Here is a 7,454-nt window from a genome sequence, read left to right as displayed (position 1 = left end):
ATAGGATATCCACACTAGCAAGTATGTGGTGAATCCTTGACAACAAAGCATCGACTCCTATATGTGTCGTAACTGTACCCAATCCCGACACCTGATGACCCCAATAGAGTCGGTAAACAAGTCAAAGTATAGTACTAGCATATAGAGTCTCAATGATGTTTCAAGTAGTAAGGACTAATGGTGTACAACCAAAACTGCGGACTTTATCCACTCGATAAGTGATAACCACTTGGAAAGTCCGGATAGGGTAGTTCGACCATTCATCGTATGAATATCCATTTGCATGCTTTGAACATCTCTATGTTCCATACCAATGAAACGTGGTACTCGGCATCGCAAATGCTAGTCTCAATCTCGAGCGATCCTTATCCTTATTAACGGACGGCTCAATCGACTAGGAACTGTTTAGAATATACAGTGACTATAAGATGTGTTTCATGATAGCCATCCCCATGTGCCACCACATCTTACATACACTATAGTATATTCAAGGTCTTCATCTAAACATCTTATAGTATGTCACAACATAATAATATGACAAAATATAAAGTAAATGACATTATAAAGTGTAAATTATATTAAACAAAAGATTGTTTATACATAGAGTCATAAAAGCCTTTAGTCACAAGTTGTCTCACCGGGCACCCACTCTTTCAATTGAAGAGGTTCTCTATGGATGAGTCCAAGAGAGGACATCTACCTATGTGTCATGGAGTTTCTCTGTCCAAATCTATGTCTCCCAAGACTGACGATGAGATAGAGAAAATGACACACGTACCATATGCGTTAGCCATAGGTAGTATCATGTATGGGATGATATCTACCAGACCGGATGTGGCATTTTCTTTGAGTGTCACGAGCAGATATCAAGCCAATCCCGGTCAAATGCATTGGAAAGCCGTGAAGGATATTATTAAGTACTTGAGAAGGACTAAGAATATATTCATGGTTTATGGAGGAAGAGAATTGAAATTGGAAGGCTATACTGACTCTAGCTTCCAAAGCGACGTGGATGACTCGAAGTCAACCTCTGGATTTGTATTCATGCTCAATGGTGGTGCTGTCTCTTGGAGAGTTCCAAGCAGGACACCACAGCGGATTCCACCACTGAGGCAGAATACATTGCAGCATCAGCTGCTGCTAAAGAGGCCGTTTGGATGAGGAATTTCGTACAAGAGTTGGGCGTAATTCCTGAAGCTGTTGGCCCAGTTCCGATGTACTGCGACAACACTGGTGCCATTTCTTAGGCAAAGGAACCAAGGTCTCATCAAAGATCCATACACGTAATGAGGAAATACCACATCATCCGGGAGATTGTGGAAAGAGAAGACACCACTGTCGAGAGAGTGGCCTCTTCTGACAATATCGCTGATCCACTTACTAAGCCCTTGCCAGGACCATTGTTTGACAAACATCGCGAAGCAATGGGATTACGTAGTATGACTAGTTGGCTTTAGGGCAAGTGGGAGATTGATAGAGTCGGTGCCCGGTTAGCCAACTTGTGGCTAAGGGCTTTTATGACTCTATGTATAAACAATCTTAGTTTAATATAATTTACATTCATTAATGGCATTTTCTTTGTCTTTCTTCATATTGTTATATTGTGATATACTATTGTTGTTTTGATAAAGACCTTGAATATACTATAGTGTAAGTAAGATGAGATAGTGAATAAAGAGAGATCACTATTATGAAACACATCTTATAGTCACTGTATATTCTAAACAGTTTCTAGTCAATTGAGTCGTCCGCTAATAAGGATAAGGATCGCTCGAGATTGAAACTAGCATTTGTGATGCCAAGTACCACGTTTCATTGGTAATGGACATAGAGATGTTCAAAGCATGCAAATGGATATTCATATGATGAATGATCGAACTACCCTATTCGGACTTTTCAAGTGGTTATTATTATTTGAGTGGATAAGTCCGCGGTTTTAGTTGTACACCATTAGTCCTTACTACTTGAAACATCATTGAGACTCTATATGCTAGTACTGTACTTTGACTCGTTTACCGACTCTATTGGGGTCATCAGTTGTCCGGATTGGGTACAGTTATGACACATATAGGAGTCGATTCTTTATTGTCAAGGATTCACCACATACTTGCGAGTGTGTATATCCTATGCGATCTGAGGAGATATTAGTGTGACGAATCTCTGGCCAGAGTACATGATGTGTTTTAGGTTACTCGGTTTTCCTAGTAACACATGCGATGTCACTATTTGATCTCCAAGATGTAATACATAGTTATCGAATCTCGAAAGACTCTCGATGCACCAATGGTTGTTGATTCGATCGGGATATATGGATGAAGGGACCGTAGTGTACGCTAACCAAAATCTACTGGTTCTTGCAGGCACTATCAGTGATACCTAGGGAATCATGGGGCGGTGTTGCTAGGCGCTCTTACCATGATTCGATGGGTAAGTCGGAAATTGTTGATCCGAGTCACAAGGAGTTGTGAGCCCACGGCTAGTTGTATCCCTGAACCATTGAGGATCACACAAGTAATGGATTACTAAACCCCGTTGAGATAGTTAAATTTAAAGAGTTAAATTTAATGAAAGAGAAGTTGGACTTCTTAACTAAAAGGGAGTGAAATTTCCTAAAATGACATAGGGATGGGCATTTTTGAAAATCACTGAATTCGGATTCAGAAAAATTATCTTGACTTTAAAAGATGCAGAAATGGTTTCTGTGCACATTGGTAAAATCAGTTTATCAATCGGAGTCACGATGAATTTTATATTAATTTCTATAATAACAGACATGGCTTGTTGGGCTTAAGTTATGGATTGTGAGCCCTAAGGAGTTAGTGTCCTAATACAATTATAACTTAATCTAGTCTAGAAATTATCTATAAATACATGTGCAGTGTTCGAAAATTACATAGCATTCACTTTTAAAATTTTCGAAAAAACTGCATAATATTTCAAGGGGAATTTTCGAATTCCTCTGATCCTTTTTGAGATAATTCAGTCTGTAATTTTTGTGAAAAATTATATTCTGAATTGACAGATCAAATCTGTTTATTCTCTTTGATAAACATCTGATTGATTTCTAGTGCAATTAATCAGAGGGTTTTAGTTTTCTATTCGTGGACTTAATTCCGGAGGTTTATCGTGATAGTCATCGGTTCCCGGGATTTACAAGAAGAGCAAATTAAATTCTGTTGGAGTCCATAATCAAGCCTTAGCTTGAAGAGAAAAAAATATTTAATTATGAATTTATATTTTTACTTGCAAGATTTTAATCGTTAGGATTTGATACCCACGATATGGAATCGTTCCATATCGAAAAACAAAATTTTTAAACTTCCGCTGCTCCGGGTATCACATCCGTGTGATCAGAGAACGTGTGTTCCAACAAGACAGGCCGAACCAGAGTTAGTCCAGCAGGCCGCAGATATTGTTGATTAGATCAAGAAACGGATTAAGACTTCACAGGATCGTCAGACCAGTTATGCTAATACTATGCGTAGGCCTTTGTAGTTTGATGTTGGGGAGAAATTATTTCTGAGAGTTTTACCTTTTCGCAGGATTCTCAAATTTGGTCTCAAAGGAAAGTTACCTCCTAGATTTATCGGTCCATTTGAGATCTTGGAGAGCATCGGTGATTTGGCTTATCGGTTAGCCTTGCCATCGTATTTGTCCAGTATCCATGACGTGTTTCACGTATCCCTATTGCGACGGTATGTGGCAGATCAGTCTCATATTTTGCTGCCGTTTGAAGTTCAGGTGGATACTGATTTGACTTATGTAGAGAGAACGGTTCGTACCTTGGATTGTAAAGATAAAGTATTGCGTAATAAAGTTATCCTTTTGGTTCTAGTTCAGAGGCAGCGCCGAGGAACTGAAGAATCCACTTGGGAGCTTGAGAGCAGGATGCGTTCAGACATCGTGAGTTAATTTGATTTTATTTCAATATTGTACTAAGTTGTACCTTGTAAAATGTACTCATCTGAATAAAAGATGTTTCTGCATGTTGTTTTTACTTTCAATACTTTAGATCTGATTTCGAGGAAGAAATATCTTAAGTGGGGGAGAATGTAGTAGCCCGTAACCAAGTAAGGTGATTAAGGAATTAATCACAATCAAATATCCTAAGTTCGGATGACTCGAAGAAGGAGATCGGACGGACCGAAGGAAGTTCGGACGATCCGATGAGGCTTCGGAGGCTCCGAACAGGTTCGGACGGTTCGTCGGCAAGGATCGGACGGTCCGATCGGGATCAGGTATTACATCATTGATTATGTCAGCAAGGTGACGCCATTGCTTACGTGCGGATGGGACTTCGGAAGCTCCAAAGTCGAGTTCGTACTGTCCAAACGTGCTCGGAGACTCCGAAGTGGGGTTCGGACGATCAGAACTCCGTCTATAAATAGAGGGCCGAGACTTCATTTTCAATTCGCACTTTTCTCTCTTCTCTCTCGATTCCTTAGCCTTCAAACTTAGATCTAAGGAATTCTAGGCGTCCTATTGGGAATTCGAAAGTGGCATAGCGGTCTAGGCGTCGTAGCGGAGCTTTGTCCTAGTTTTGAGGCAAATGATAGCAACGGGTTGACGACGGATACAGGTATAGCTTTTTCTTCCTAAAAATATTTAGGAGTATGAAATAGCTTAGTTAAGGATTTTGGAGTAATATAATGATATTAGTATCATTTGGCAATGTAGTGCGGATCATAGGCATGGACCTAGAGCTGGTAGAGCTTGCCTAGTAGTTGAGGTACGAAAGTACTGTTCGAGATATCTTGACTGAGTATGCATGTATTATGTGCTTGCATGATTTTATGTGCATATTTAATGACATGATTGTATGCTGCATGCATATTACACTTCGAGCTATATCCTTGGGATATTATATGGTTTTACCCTATTTTGTTAGTGGATGGACTTCCATCGATTTGGGTCCGTAGTATCCACTGGTATTTGATATGGGAGCCACCTCCTGAAGCGACGGCACATCGTGCTACATACCAGGGCCCGGTCTGTCTTTGTTATCTGATCTTTGGCCTCTAGTTCAAGTAGGCGGTACACTTGCATTCATGAATTTATATAATACGGTATACTCATACTCTCGTGCTGAGCATTTTATGCTCACGTCTCGTACTTTATGTATTTGGACACCCTATTCCATGGGGCAGGTTTGCGATTTGATGAGGCGGGTGGATCCAGGAGGGACTAAGCAGTGGATGGCCAGCTGGGATTTTGCCTTGGTCCTTATTTTCTGATGTATTTGGGATAATACATTATTCGATTTGGTTGTATAATTATTCGGGTATTTATAGATTCCTTTCCTTGGGATTGCATAATGTTTTATGCTTACGCAGTTTATTTTGGTTTACTGTTTTAATTAAGTTAATTGCATGCTTAAGTTCTGATTAGTAGGTGATCTCGATAAGGGTCACTACAATTTCCATGCCTCCAATATTTTTTCCTCTTAAAATGGATAAGCATTTAAGATTATCATAAACAATATGGAAATTCCAGCGTGAAACTAGTATCACTAAAGCTGAGGAGGCTAAAATATGTAATTATTTCAATTATACATGGAAAATTAAAAAGAGTGGGGGTGCAACCCAATCCTCTGCAACTTTGTTGGTCAAGCTATTATATTATGAAGTTGGTAATTGGCTTCAACAGTTCAATTAACACAAGAAAGAATAAATAAATAAATAAATAAATAAATAAATAAATAATAGGATGCATTTACAAATAAATATTTTCTTACCATACTTAAAAGGTCTTCTATATTTTCTCCATTTCGAAAGGAGCTATTCTTTTGCCCGGTTATGATTTCTAAGATAAGTACGCCAAAGCTAAACACATCTGATTTAATAGAGAATTTTTCATGCATTTCATATTCTGGAGACATATAACCACTGTAACATGAAATTTATTAGTTAATGTACGTGAGAAAAGATTATTCTATGAGCTACACATATGGATCGGAGTTACCTATATAATATAATATAAATAAAAAGGAGTGGCCAACCAATTAAGAGTGAAAAGGTCCCATGATTCACCCAAAATAAGGCTCAGTTTGGTGTGGATGATAGGATAAATAATATATAGATAAGTAATATAACGTAATAAAAAATAAATAAGAAATGATAGTGAATATAGTAATTGATTTGATTGATAGATTATAGTTTATTTGATTTGATTGGTTGAATTTATATAAAAATACAAAATTACCATTTTGTCCTTTTAATAATAAATAAAATATGAATAATATTATTTATAAGGGGTAATATAGTAATTTAAATTCGATAATTTGATTGATGCAAGATAAATAATTAATGATTTGATTGATGTAAAATAAATAATTAATAGAAGGATAAATAATATGGCAAAAAGAACGTAGGATTAAATAAGATAAATTATACATTGATTAATAATAATGCTACCAAACGGAGCCTAAGAATACTAAAAACTTTATCCAATCATTATTAGAAAAGAATATATTTTTAACTCCCAAACGACCTATTGGTTAATTGCCCGAAGGACCTGTCTCGTGCGTATAAAAATAATTTTGAATGTGTTCCTACTTTCAGTGAAATGACACTTACTATGTTCCCACGATTGGTATTTCCTTGAGTTTCATCTGTGGCACACAACCTCGTCATTCCAAAGTTTGCAATTTTAGCGTTCATTTCACCATCTAAAAGTATATTGCAGCTTTGAGATCACGGTGAATTATTTTAAATCTAGATTCTGTTTTGTTAATATTAAAGTCCCCTCGAAATTCCTCGTATGATCTTGTAACGCGTGTCCCAATCCAAATAATTGCACTTGCTCGGGCTTGTATTCTCAACAAACTCATAGATAAGAAGTCTCTCTTTTCCTTCCATGGAGAAGTCTAACAAGATTCCGGTGTTGTAGCTTGGCCACTAGTAAGACTTCATTCTTGAACTCAACGTCACCCTGTCCTTTTGAAATTTCTCCCTGTTATTAAATTCTTAAAATATTCAAAATCCAATATAAGAGGCAACATTAATATAATGTTTTTAAATGGAATTGATAACACGTCAAATTACCTTGTAGACAGCCCCAAATCCACCTTTCCCTATTATGTTAACATTTGAGAAATCATTTGTTGCAGCTTTGATTACGTTAAAATCGTATTGTAACGATTCAGCTACATTGATGTGGTGTGTAGCTTCAAATTGAAAGGGGATTTTTTAGCGAGTCTGTTGCTAAAATCTGAGGGTAAACTATGAGAAAATATTTACATCCAAGTCTTTCCATGGGCTTTTTTTTTTCTCCTGTTTATAAAAAATATGCCCCCAAGTACAGCTACTATTAGTCATTCAACAATTGAAACAACAACGATGATGATGGTTTCATTGTAAAAGGATTGATTTTCATAACGAATATTGCAGCTAGGCTTAAGAACTCTACACCCTCTCTTGCCATCGCAATAGCTTGGAATTTTCAAAGCTTCCCTT

This window comes from Henckelia pumila, chromosome 3 (genome assembly GCF_033568475.1).
Source record: "Henckelia pumila isolate YLH828 chromosome 3, ASM3356847v2, whole genome shotgun sequence".
Taxonomy (NCBI): Eukaryota; Viridiplantae; Streptophyta; class Magnoliopsida; order Lamiales; family Gesneriaceae; genus Henckelia; species Henckelia pumila.
The sequence above is the reverse complement of the archived record's forward strand: the minus strand, read 5'-3'. Positions refer to the sequence as shown.